Source organism: Ixodes scapularis, unplaced genomic scaffold (genome assembly GCF_016920785.2).
Source record: "Ixodes scapularis isolate PalLabHiFi unplaced genomic scaffold, ASM1692078v2 PGA_scaffold1__304_contigs__length_218370807, whole genome shotgun sequence".
NCBI classification, from domain to species: domain Eukaryota; kingdom Metazoa; phylum Arthropoda; class Arachnida; order Ixodida; family Ixodidae; genus Ixodes; species Ixodes scapularis.
The window spans coordinates 189,449,614-189,463,990 of record NW_024609846.1 but is presented as its reverse complement, the minus strand read 5'-3'; the positions used below and the strand labels follow the sequence as shown (position 1 = coordinate 189,463,990).

At 43.4% G+C, this 14,377-nt stretch overlaps 1 pseudogene; it reads right to left on the bottom strand.

Annotated features, from left to right (window-relative positions):
• LOC8037956 overlaps positions 1-8,243 on the bottom strand; it is a 40,896-nt pseudogene extending 32,653 nt beyond the window's left edge.
• Positions 8,244-14,377: the final 6,134 nt, after the last annotated feature.

The following is a 14,377-nucleotide window of genomic DNA, read 5'->3' as shown; positions in this document are numbered from 1 at the left end:
CCTAAAAAATTTGCTCAAACAAAAAAGAAAAGCTGAAAAAACACGACATATTTTGTTTTTAATACTTCCCATTCGACCAGCAAGTTTTACGCAGTCTTGCGTCACCCTACCTTAAGGCACGGGGGAAACTGAATGGGGGTTTTGGTGTAACCTTCATTCGTCATTTCCTTAAAAGGTATTTTGAATTTAAATTTGGTTACGAGTGGAACGCGATAGCGAAACATATAAACATATAAACTCCCACTAGAACCCAAGCCGTGGAAGCGTGCATTGCGTGAACTGGTCTGTAGCGTGTCCGGCTCGCAAACGAAGAATCATGGGTTCAAATGCCGCCTAAAATTTTTAAGATTTTTCGTTTAAGGCGAATTAATTACTACATAAAGTGAAATCATTTGAGACTTGCGGCAACCGTTCATTCGCATTACATGTCATGATTTTTAATCACTTTCGTTCCGCACGTGACATCCGGTTTCACGTTAGCGTTGTGGGTTGTTTAAAATTCCTGCGCGAGGTTATGTTGCTGGGACGTCATGACCCTATCGTCCAAACAGGAATTTCCCGTCACAAAGCCACTGACATCGGCTTCTAGGCTACGCGAGCTATCATCCTGTCAATATTTTTAAAAAAAAGGTAGGAGGAATGTCGAAAAGTATATTTACTGTTAAATGAAGTTGCGGTTACTTCCTCGATAATTTTCTCTTTCTTTTGCTTTAAATTTTATCTTAGAGTACTCACCTCCCTTCATGCACGAGTCATAGGCCATGACAATTTTGTCCTCAAAAGTTTGATTATCTTGCCTTATTTTTTTTGTCACGTAAAGTTTCTGTTAAATGCAAAAAAAGAAAGCTAGGTTATGTGTTTGCTTTATTTATGCACTTAGAAATAATTAATAATTTCTTTATCATTTTAGTATATATAGCACACATATAAATACATGTTTATTGGACTCTTATTAACTGAGTATTTATTTCCGCATAAAAGCCACGCTTTCCAAACTGCAGTTTAGTTTCTAATATAAAATAAAAGAGGTATTTCAGGGAAGAAAGAACACCCGAATGATTCAGGAATTCTTTGTTCCCATTTAGAACTTAGTGTCGCTTTAGAATAAGACTTATTTAAAAGAGATGCTTATAATGAAGGAATAATTTGATCAATATAACGTAATCAGCCGAGACGGTGTAAGAATGCAATTGTAATTTTATATTTAGCAAAATATCCACCTAAATAGAGTCAAAAACTTTTCATTTAAAATCGCTCGTCTTAGCCGACGCACTGCAAACAGATATGTCTTACCCATCAACAAAATATACCCTGGCAGGTATAGTTTCTAGAGAAAAAATGTTACTTTCACGCTATTTTGTGGCAAATGTAAGCTTCGAATGGTCCGCGATAACAAATCAAGGTGGACCAGATATAAAAACGCACCGTCGTAAATGTACCTCATTGACCTAGCGGTTTGGGCTTAACTGACATGGGCGTAATGTGCAATGTTCTCTGCATCGTCTCCTCAATGCTAATGTGCATCGTCACCCACTGGAATTTTTTTCCGGTTTGGTGCTCTTGGCACTAGAGCCCACTTCGCCAGAAAAAAAAATTAAGGAAGTTTCATTAGTGAATTTTTAAGGCCCTGTCACACTGAGGCAACACGACGGCACCTGCAATTTTTACACACACTACAGCGCACTATAGCAAATAACACTCACTCCTTACACACGAAAAATCAAGCAAAATTCAAACAAACCGCGCCGACTAACAACTCGTTTTTATATATACTTTCTCTTCTTCTACCTCTTGCACTACCGAATTTCCCGATTCACGCGCGCCGATCTCCTATACTCTGTTTTATACTTAGGGTGCAACGCTATCAAAGCTACTAGCGCGAGCGTGGGGCTTGATCTCGTTGATCGTTTGCACGCGTTCTCGCGCAAACAAAAACATAGATAAAGCCACGCGCTCGTGCCAGTAACATTGACAGCGTTGCACGTTAAGTGTGAAACAGAGTACAGACGCCTAAGTTATTATTCTCTTTTTCTGTCAGGTGTAAAGATGGTGTACTAATACAGTTTTTATAATTCCTGGCGATATGTTCACCTTCGATAATTTATCTAGTTAATTGTTTCTACTCCTACCTAAAATTGTACAGGATGGCAGGTGAACGTCGCACCCGCAATCACGGCAGTGTATGCCTAAATGGCCAGACTTAGTTCTTGTGCTGTTGTTTTTGTCTTCACGGAGCCTATCATTTAGGCATCGCCCGGTCTTTCCTATGTACACTTTCCCGCACGAAAGGGAAAATGAGTACACCACTTCCTCGGCGCACTCAACGAATCGGTTTTGATGTTGTTTGGTACAGCTTACTGTTCGGTGGGATTTAGGCGAGGTGACTTGTTTGCACAAGTTGTCAAGCTTATTAGCTTTCCTGACTTTCCTCGGATAGGGCTGTCTGCTTTTTCAGCGAATGAAAAACATTTTGATAAAATAAAGGGCGAGAAATACTCCCCGTGTCAAGTTTTCTAATCACAGTCACTGGCTGATGTCGTACCGTGGTAATTTCCGGCCCTACGAACTCACTAGCACTCTGTAGAGTCACATTTCCAGTGACTCTGTGCCACACATGGACGAAGGTAAATCATCAAGATGGCGGAGGGTTCCCCATGTCGTCCCCGCCGTCAGCGCGGTGCGACATTGCAGTCGGACAACAAATCTGCCAACACGGTTGCCGGGCGGCAGCAACATGTTGCCCGACTGTTGTTGCAACTCTGTGACAGGGTCGCCGACAACACGATTTTGTCGTGTTGCCGGATAGACTTGGTCCAGCTGTTGCTTCAGTGCGACGGGGCCTTTAGGGAAAGTATTAGCATGACCCTAGGGAAGCGCCACAAACGGCCCCCTTCTGGAAACGCTAACACAGATTCGGGAACGACGTCAAAAACAAGCAGAAAATATAGAGGAAGCAAAAGAGAAAGCCAAAACAGAAAAATGATGGGGTTCGCGCTAGCGCTTCTGAAAACGGTACGTGTGAGGCGTTTCCCAATGGTCACGCTAACGCATTTCCTAAAGCCGGGTTACACCGCTTATATATGATAAAAAAGACAGTCTGCGAACAGATTCAAACACGAGTCACCACAAGATCCGTGCTTCGAATGCAAAAATAATTCCTGGAGAAGGGGAACAAGAGGGACAAAGGACAAACACAAACCTCCAAAAAGAGCCAGGTGACCGGTGGGCGACTGAAAATATCCGCCTGGTCCGGGTATTGAACCCGGGACCTCTCCATTACAGGTCCCTTTTGTTCCCCTTCTCCATGGATTATTTTCGTCATTCTTGTCCAGCTCGCTTGCACCTTTGCATTTAATCGCATTATAATTACTTCGAATGCAGCCTGGCAATGAGTTCAAGGAGAAAACTTGGCACGCTGCATTCCGACCACGGATATTGCGGTGACTAGTCTTTGCAGAGCGTCATCTGTATGATGTATGAGCGGTGTGACCCCGGCTTCAGGATCCACCAATGAATCTTTCTTTAATTCGAAAGTCCATTTCGTTGAATGAACGCGTCCGCACAATATACGTCCGTCTGGGACAATTAATGAAAACAAATACAAAACTATAATTATGAGAGGAAGAATTGTTTTTAGAAGGTTTGTAACATGACGTGAATAAAGTCATGCCTAAGTCCCAAACATTTAAAGATTAATATTATCATTTGAAAGTTCATTAATGCTGAGAATAACTACCGGTTTCTCCGCGTCCTGCATTCCTTATCTGTGACATTAATTGTGAAAACTCTGTGGAACTTTCTATGAATAAAGTTGACGTAATTGCGTTTTTAGTTTGATCACTCACGAAATATATGTTTCTTGAAAACATTAATTACCATTAATTTTCTTGGCCACTTCATCCCGTATCAACCACAGGTGTCCATAGCTAGGTAAATAAGGCGGAATTTGGGTCTTATTCTTCCATTTTTTGCACACGTAGTCATAGAAATCATCACATGGATCTGCAGATGCGTTAATAGCATCACTAAGCTCTAAACCTGCAGAATTAATAAATACAATTATTATCTCTGAAATCTGATAAGAGTATCCGTTCACTAATTAAATGCGTTCGTACCCAGTCTCATACAGTCAGCGGTCTTGCAGACATCGTCCTCTCCTGAAAGAAGGAAGCCAACCAGTTTTGCTTTTTAGCCAATTTCGCCAGTACCATTGGAAGGTGAAAAAATGTGTTAGTTAATAATGGTTACATGTTCCTGAAAAATTTGTTTTATCGCCATGCGAAACCACAAAACACCCACTCTGTTTCACCACAAGTGTAAGCGAAACTGACGCTACGAGCACAAGTAAGTTGTTACGAACGACTTTTTTTCAGTTCGTGAGCGTGCCAGCACAGCACGTCCGCTCAAAGCATTTCATTCTCTCTTGCAGTTTCTCCTTTCGCACTTATGGCTAAGCAAAGTAGGGTTTGTAAATTCATAAATATTTTTTTTTTATGTTGGTGGATAATCAATATCAAAGTTTAGTGTGTTACCAATGCCTCTATGTTGATTGCTTTGGTATGCGCTAGGAAAAGAATACATTAATATTTCTGGTATAATTTTACCCTCCCCTCAGCTTTGGTTGGCGTGTTCTCGATACTACTTCTGACGCATAAATTATTTATAGCGCCCACGTGGAAACACTAGTTTCCGACCTGATGACACCAAAAAATAAGTTATAAAAATAGCCATGTATAACATCGACACCTCCGCGCATTTCTCGCCTCTAAAGTAAGCTCTTGAGCTATTTATGTAAAGTTTTAACACGGAACGTGTTTACAGATTGGATGTCATGCAAAAAGCACTACGCTCAAGTGTAAGGAAAAAGCCGTTACACCCAGTCAACATGAAGGCGACGCCTACAAGCATACAAGACATGTAGAAGCATGCTTATCTGTAATTGTTTATACTTACTAATTACCGAGATTCACCAAGCGGCGTAGCGGAAATCAAACCCCGCACCGAGCGATCCGCAACCCTACATCTGCGCTTAGCAGTACTAGGAGGCAAAGTGAAGCTTAAGAAGCTGGAGTAAGTACGACTCAATTGAGCTTGCGTAGGGAGCGATTGTCGGGGCGAGAATCTGGCTTTCAAATGAAGCGTAGCTTTTCACGTGATCTCATGACATCAAAGGACCTGAATAAATCTAACCTCGTCGTGATCCTTATAATCGAAACACTTCGATTGAGCAAGAAAAAAGAGATAATAAACATAAGTGGTTGTCACACAAATAAACTTTAAAACCAGCCAAACTACCTCTATTCCGGATTTGCTTTGCAGATCTTTGTGTCCTTGGCGGCAGAAGCATCACATTAAATTGCAAACCACCAAAGTAACTGTACCATCGTTACAAATGTTTAAAATGCGAAAGGAAAAGTAGACGTGTTCGAATTAGGGCTTGGCATTGATTGCAATATTCATCTCCAGGCAGATTATCTAAAAAGTGGCAAAACTATTTTGCTTCATTGTTTCTTGTTATGTTATGAGTGGCGTACCTCATTTACCTTATTTGAAACTCTTCGCCCCCCAGGCGGCAAAGGCCAATTGGGGGGGGGGGGGGGGGGTGAGGAAGGAGGGGGGGCGGAGGCGTCTGGCATGCCGAAGCGTAGGATTAAAGATTAATTTCGACTATATTGTATCTTTTGCCATCCAATCGAAATCTCGGATACACATCGGCTTCTTCGCAATAATCCTCCAATCATGGAAGATGCGGGAGCTGGATTTCAATAAATATTTTAAAATTAATATTTGAAATTTATATTCACTCTAAGTTTCAATCATAGAAAACGCTAAATCGGTTTATCCTGGAACAAAACAATGCTGCCTCGTAAAATAATAACTGGCCTTTTTTTATTTCTTTACGAAACTATATACTCGGAATTCAACCCTTTAACCACTTAAAAGCAATTGGAATAAACTATTATTAAATTAGTTGCAAGGTTAATCAATCACTTGCGCAGCCCTAGTCCCAATGGCTATAGTGACTTAAGTCTCTTTTTTCTTATTGTTTTTTAAGCAAAGCGCGGAACTCGTCAAATCAGGTAGAAGATATTTAACGAAACCTGAATGAATGAAATTGGTTTTTATTTAGACGCAAGGTCTAGAGTAAAAAGGAAAAAAATATAGATTGATTCTATGGAGCTTTAAGAGTTGTAGCAGAAGTTGCAGTAAGAAACTTAGCTACTTCAGGGTCATTAAGAAACTGTCTTTTGTCGAAACGTCGGCTGCCACTTTTAGACGTTCATGAAGTCTCTGAATAGCATTGTTCTTTTCTTTGCCTCCTGTAGTGGAACCTGGATAGGGTACACTTCCGCAAGACTCAGATAATTGCAAGGGGCAACGAACCCATCAGAGGACATTAGCTTCGAACTTGACATGACTCAAGACTAAATGTACAACTTATATTTTATGTTTCGTGCACACCCGATGAGTTTGCAAATCACCAAGTACCAGCTTTCAGTCGCACTAATACGCCACGGAAGTTCAGAATGTACAATATGCGTTCTTGTTGTTTTCGTAATTTTTTTGCAGGTGGAAATAAGAAGATAAACAACATTCGTGATTTAGGCCAGCTTGTCTAAGACATCTTAGCCGGGATCATTTTTTTTATATTTGCTCGCACTAATAAACACAGCAATCCCAGCCGAAAGGTAAAATTGCATAATTTTTTTGTCTTTTGTCTTGAGAATGAGCACAAATCTGTCATTTTGAACACTGGCGAAATTAACAAAAGTACATTATTACAAAATATAACATTTAGTTTGGCAAAACTATATTTTTTTACATCCTGGAGTCAGAAGTCATGTGCATTGACTCCCAAGCGTAAAGCTACGATGCGATCGCCCATTTCTGACGAATCTCGCGCAATTTTATGAGCCACGGATTCATCCGGCCAATTTTCAACTACGGATTCACTTCCCAATCCCTTTTAGCCATTTCACATGGTCCTACGAATTATCGATTCCCGTGCTGGTATCATTCATCGACGTTGTGGCTCCGTGGCGCAATGCTAAGTATTTTAGATGCTATACAACATATACGGTCAAATTTCGAGCATCATGTAGATTCATCGTTGCATGCTGTCATTCGAAAAGTTAATGAGGAACGTGCTTCAAGGCTCAAATTAATTATTTTACTACGTAACGTTTAATTTTTCAGTCTTGACAGTAAATAATGTTTATTGATGTTAGGCCGTGAACCGTCATGTTTTGAAGATTTAATTATGCATACATATTTTTTATTGCTTGACATTACATATATGGCAATATTTGTGACGTTAAGCAAAATTTACAATTTCGCACATTGTGGTGGCTCTTCGAGTAAAATAAATGCCGGTGTAAGTGAGCTACGGATGATCTAATGAAGGTCGGTCTTGATACAGTCCTATAATAAAAGTTGCAATGCCCGCTTCGTTTCTTTTCTGTGTAACCTTCACGTGAACACCACATCAAGATCTATCTATACAAACTGTCTACCGCCGTTTACTAAATATGGTTTTTCGACTAATCGCTTTGGTCGGAGCTTCATTTTGCGAAAGAAATTGCTCAAAGACTAACGCCATAGTCAAAATTATTGTTCATGATTGTTCGGAAAAAAGCAAAGGGTACACTGATTTGTGCTATGGATTTTCTTAATGAGCCGGGTTTCTAGTTTACACAAAAGCCTTGTTTCTTTCTACAAAAACAAATATTTGGAACATCCAGAGAGATGTAATATATTGATATTTGCGATTTATTCAACTAGATATATAATTGGGTTAAAGGAAGTAACAATTATATTCGCATTTTTTGCAAAACTTCGTGGTTGAACTCCTGATGGATTGTGAAATAACTTCACCGGTTACAAAATTAAATGGTGTGCTTGCAAATTATTATGGAATACCTTTGTTTTCAGCAGTCGTGAAGCAGATTAGAGCTGACATAATGAAGATCCGTGCTGTCGTCCAGCAATTCATGGTCCACCCTTTTTTTCTTAACTGGTGTAGTATCAAATACGGAATATTTGGCGAAGAGCGTTCCTTCGTTTTCAATGACTCTTTAGAAGTTAGAAAGAAATGAGCAAAAATCTGAAAACTTCTTAATATGCTTGACATCTCTGCTAAGTTTTCAGCACGAGCATCTTTTAAAACATGAACGCACATTTTTACCTGGTACATTCCCAAAGCGTAGTAACAGAACGAAATTCACTTCGTCTTCAAAAGACCTCTTCTGAGCCCCTCTTCTTTACACTGTTTTACACCAGACTTTTTTAAGACTGATGAAATATATTACTTCTCACCACCTGCAATTATATCCGGTTTCGCGCTGTTAGGAAGACGTAGTAAAGGCTCAGGCCTCAACTTTTTGTTTTTTATAGCTTTTACTGTTGTGAACTGCTTATATTTATTAAGTTTGTTTTAATTGCCGTACGTCCGGCTAACATTCTACTCATGTTTTACTTAATTATTTTGTTTAATTTGTCCACTTTTTTGCATTAAAATGAGGAGTGGCACAAGGATTAGTGAAATTCTGCTGCTCAAACATATAACAGGAAGCTATTATCATTTGGCAAAGTGCAGGGATTCACTATTTCGGCAGTGCGTTCTTAGTGAATGAGCCGACGGCGCACTGCCGGTGTAGCCACGACGTGGCTGAAAGGACTACGTGCCCGTCTAAGCTTCATTGTGGGCAAGGCTGACCGATGTCTTTGTTCGCGCAATGTCGATATCTATCTAAAGAAATGAGAAAACTGAACGATAAATATTAAAAAAATGCTATTGCCTTTGTCGCATGTTATTTAAATTGTTATGGCCTCTGATAGTAACGTTTCGTCAATATTGCAATTGCAGCATGAGCGATAAATATATTCATTGGAAACTTAATGAACACATTTTGGTAATTCATTCAGCTTACCTTGACGGTTATTCCGTCATTCGAGCCTGAGAAGTAGATGGCGAAGACGGCGCCCGGTGTAACTCTCACCTCATTTCTTTTATAAAAACATGTTCTCAGAAAAATCAATCACCCTGAACATTGTTTTCATTAAAACGCAGCAAAAAAGATCACTACCAAGAATTTGTTTTCACAATCTTTGTATGTTTGGTAGTAGATATGAATATTTTATGACAACTAAAAGCAAGAGAATCTCCAAAACCACTATAGCTGACTGTTTTTCTCTTGCTTTTTCCTTTTAATTATAAACCCGGTACCGAGTTTAAAACGTTTCCTTGCTGCTTTGGTAAGCAAAGACGCACGCCCGCGCTTAACGTGAAGTTCGATTTTAGCTTCTTCACACTACAAAATGAGACGTAAAATATTAGTTATTTTATTTACACGGACAGTGCTGACGAAAATCGCCGAACACTACTTTACCCAAAGCACTGGATTAGGGATTTTGACGAGCAGCCCTATCTATCAATATAATACGCTCTGAGAGACGTGGCGCAGTAATTTTAAATCTCAAATTATGTATATATTTTGTTTTTCTTCTTTGGGGGTCAGGGGGGCATTGCATTATTTTTTTTTTCAAAATATCTCTGCGCATACAATCTGACTGCGAAAGGCATCCGCGCCGACTCGATTACTCTGCTAATGCGCAATTCCTACTCTTTTGCGCAGCCCCGGCTCACACGCAGCAAAGGGATTGGTGGGGAAAGGTTGTAGTTCCCTCCGGCTCCAGGAGGTGGCCCAGTCGAAGTAGACGGCTGCCATCCCCGATGCATTGAATGTCCAGGGCTAGAACGTAGTGCCGCGGTCACTCGGTATCGGTATCGTGTCCTGTATAGCTTCCTCTCATCATCGTCATCGCCCACTCAAAAAAACATAATCGTCTACTTCCAAATCTTAATTAAAAAAAAAAATTAACGATTTCATTTTTTAATGCTGCAGAGTGCCATCTCCGGCATGTTTGAATGCATCATTCTCCTTTTTATTTATTACTATGCATCTTATCGAAACTCTTATCGAAACTTATCGAAAAAAAATAGTTTACTTACTCTAATTTCTTTTTCACGTCGAGATTGGTCCACCACTTCGAAGAAACCACTGTAATGAGCCGTAAGCACGCGAAACACGATGCCAAGCAAATAGCAGGGCGTGTGAGGAAGGCCGTTTCACCTTTACAGACCGCACGCGTTTTCTTCCTCTATGCACTATTGACTTTTACATCCTATATGGTGTTTTGAACTTTAATAGAACTTGTCGACCAGAAGATTTGTGATAATGTCAGTCTTTGCCTTTTTTTTTCCCGCTTTTCTCTATGAGCAGGTGTTACCCTAACCGCCGTACATTACGCATTGTTGCTGGAAACGGGTACCGCACAAAATGCCACACGTCATTCTCTGGTAAGAAGCAAAACCCGTTCGTTCTAATAACTACATTATTCGAGACATGTTTTACTCTAAAGTATCGGGAGTTGGTAAATTAATTAGTCCTTAAACCCATGGCAAAATCGAATATAGATTTAATGATATGCCGTTCTTTCCTTCCGATGTGATTGACATGATATATATAAAAAAAGAAAGAAAGAAGCGTATCAAACGGTAGGCTACATTTAAAATGAACTAGCTACTTCGTGTACCTTCCCATTCTTCCGTTTTTTTTTTTTTTTGTTTTTTTTTAAAGATACGCGCGAAAGCCTTGTGAGGAAATTTCCCGTTCGGGGACACGCTTGTGTTAAGCTTTAAATAAATTGAGCTGCTGCTTCTCTATAGGTGGAATTAGCACTATGAGCTTTAATTGTGATGCCCTTAGTTAAATGGTAGTCCGTCATGATCACAATTGCGTTTTGATGTTTCGCAACTGCCTAGGAAACATTAAACTATCGACGAGTCCCTGCAAGTCTAAGAAATTGACTGTAAAGGGAGGTATAAAATAGCCTTGACCGAAGACGTATTTTCATAATTGCAGTGAAGGTCACATACAAGGTATGGCAGAAAGGTAATGAGACTGGCAACACTGTGCAGGAACGAAAAAAATTCCTTCTTTGCACGTCACACGGCGGTTAGGGTAACACCTGCCGTAAACCCGGTATAGGTTTTAAGTCGCTATTGCTGCTACGTGATTGTTGACAGCACCTAAGGTCCGTTCACACACTCAAGTTAGCTATGCCCAAGTTCTGTGTGTGTGTGTGTGTGTGTGTTTCTTACGACGAGAAAACACAAGGCATGTTGGCGCCATCTGAGAGGTGACCCTGGAAATGCATTTTACTAGAGCGAAGATTTTGCAGCATCTTCGAGATCATATTATCACGAACGACAATTGATGAGGCGATAATAACTGAAGAAACTAAACGTTTAATGGGGCGAACTTGTGCCCAGAACAAAAGGGAATAGAAGATAATAACAAAGCGTCACGAGCGTCGAAGTCGTCGAGAGAGCAGAGTCGAATGCTGGAGCGAAACTGACCTGCGGCTTGCCACGCGGAACCCTTTTTGTACACGCGTGGCCTTCTCGAACAATCGGACGTACAAGGTTCGCGCATAGAGCATTCTAACCTCGAACATGTAACAGAGTTCTCGAATTTCCTAGAACAGTAAAATTCAAGAATAAATAAAAGACCAGGAATTGAACCCTGGCCTTCTGCGTAGAAGGCAAGCGTTACAACCGTTAGGCCACGGGCTTGCCGCCTACTTGGTCAGCTGCGCTCGCGGCATTATTCCCCCCTTTCAAAAAAGTGCATCATCTCGATGCAGCACAAAACGAAAAAAAAAAAAAAAAAAAAAAAAACAAGTCCAAAACAAAAGGACAACAGAATTGCGAGCAGCAGCTCAGAGTTCACAGTTCACTCGTCGACGAGAGTAGAAAGTTCTATCGTTCGTAATACGGCTTCAGCAGGACGACGTGCACCATCTCGGGTCGCGGCTGACGCCTTGCAGATGGGCGCGTTTCGTCGGGAAGGACTTCGTAGTTCAGATCGCCGAGGCGTTGAATGATCTTGTAGGGTCCGAAATAGTGCTTCAGTAGCTTCTCGCTGAGACCGCGGCGCCGTATTGATGTCCAAACCCCTACCCGGTCTCCGGGTTGAAAGGGGAAGTCCCGGCGACGAAGGTTATACCTGCGAGCATCGACACGCTGTTGGTCTTGAATCTTGATTCTTGCCAGCCGACGAGCTGCCTCCGCGCGGTGGGAGATCAGTTGAGCGTCGTCATTGCCATCATCGGTTCGCACGTGAGGCAGCACGGCGTCGAGCTATGTGGTAACCGCCCGGCCGTGTACCAGTTGAAAAGGCGTCACTCCCATGGTTTCTTGAACCGCTGTGTTGTACGCAAACGTAACGTACGGCAGCACCTCGTCCCACGCCTCGTGCTCCAGGTCGACGTACATGGAGATCATGTCATCGTTCGTCTTGTTGAGCCGCTCCGTTAGTCCGTTGGTCTGCGGATGATAAGCGGTGGTTCGTCGATGGTGGGTGTGACTGAGCCGAAGAACCTCTTGAGTCAGGTGTGCCATGAAAGATGATCCTCGATCTGTGATCAACACTTCACGTGCGCCATGTCAAAGGAAGATCGACTCGACGAAAAACTTGGCGACTCCAGCGCTGTTCCCGATGGCAGGGCTTTCGTCTCGGCGTGCCGTGTAAGATAATCGGTCGCAACGATAATCCACCGATTTCCTTGCGTCGATGTTGGGAACGGCCCAAGTAGGTATTATGGGAGTAAATAAAATTAATTGATTTTGATTTTAGTCCATTCCGACCTGCTGGAAGGGCGTAGTCGGGGCAGGTATCGGTTGCAGGAGTTCCGCTGGCTTCGTCGGAGGCCTTTTACGTCGTTGGCTCTCATGGCACGACCGTGTGTACAGATGGACTGTTTTTGGGAGTCTCGGTTAGTAGTACTTGTCACGAATCCAGGCGAGCGTCCTACTGTAGCCAAGGTGTCCAGCCGTCGGGTCGTCGTGGCATGCTTGAAAGATTTCTTCTCGCAGGCTGGCCGGAACAACCAGCAGCGAGGCAGGGTTGCTCGTTCCGAAGTTCTTGAAGAGCATGCCCCCTCGCAGAATGAAGCTTCACAAGTCTCGGGCCAAGACTCGTGGAACTAAACTTCCTTGACCTTCGAGGTGGTCGATCACAGCGCGAAGTTCCGGGTTGTCTCGTTGAAGTGCTCCCACGTCGGTATCCGAAACTGCGCCGAGAAAACGGGCGTCATCGTCGTCGTCAGTGCTTTCGGAAGGAGATTCGACTGGGGCCCTAGGCAAACAGTCGGCGTCGTTGTGCTTGCGGCCAGACTTATGCACAATGGTTACGTCAAATTCTTGCAGTCGAAGGCTCCAGCGAACCTTCAACTGCAAGAATGCTGAGCCTCTCACAAGACTGCGGAAGGCCCAGCACCTTTCGTAAGGTGCTGAGCCTCCTGCTCGTAACAAACTCCTGTCGGAAATTCGTTACGAGTGCAACAGTGTGTTCGTCTTGGAGCTCCGGGATGCCTCTTGCGACGCCGATCCCTCTTCCTAGAACCAACCCGAGGGTTCCCTCGAGCAGAACGTCGCTGCACAAAGCCTCGTCAATCCCGACGGGTACAAAAACACTCTACCGCAGCGGTAAGTTCACGTAGTTTGCGAGGACTCGGACCGCGGATGACGTCGTATTGGGTTCCTCCAGTGCTGGAGCAGGTTTTCGTAGCGTCAGCCGGTTTTTTCCGAGGTCGATGACGGCGCCATACTTGCAAAGAAAGTCCATTCCTAGGTAACGTACCTCGAACAGTCTTGCAGAACGACGAACTTGACAGGACACGTCTCACAGTGGATCTCGACGCGAGCAGTGCAAATCCCGACTGGTGTGATAAGATGCCCACCGGTGGTCCGTATCTGCGGGCCATCCCACGGCGTCGTCACTTTCCGAAGGCGTTGGGAGAGCCTCCCACTCAGGACAGAGTAGTCTGCTCCAGTGTCCACGAGAGCCGACGCTCCGTGGCCGTCAATACCGACGTTTAGGTTATTCTGTACCGTCGCAGGAGCGTCGTTTTTACGTGCGGCGTCGTGAGAGTGAGGGCCCACCGACGTTCTTGGGGGATGTTTGCGTCGGTCATCTTTGGCAACGCCACCTCCAGGGGTTGCCGCGCCTAGTTTCCCCGGCGAGGAGCGAGCGGCGAACGGCCTACACGTCGGGGTCGGTGCATCGGAGAAGCTGGACGTCGTGGCGACGGCGACCGGGACACGCGTCGAGCTGCAGGGGGAGCTGAGGTCGTCGGAGGTATTCTTCTATCTTCCGCGGTCGTTCACCGTAGCGTGGACGTGGATCGTTCGGATGGAAGCCACGCAGCCCTATTTGCCGGTAGGGGCGGCGGCGGTAGATATGGTCGGCTTCCCCTCAGTGGTAGCAAAGTGGGCGTCGGTCGGGCGTTCGCCACACGTCGGTCTACCGGG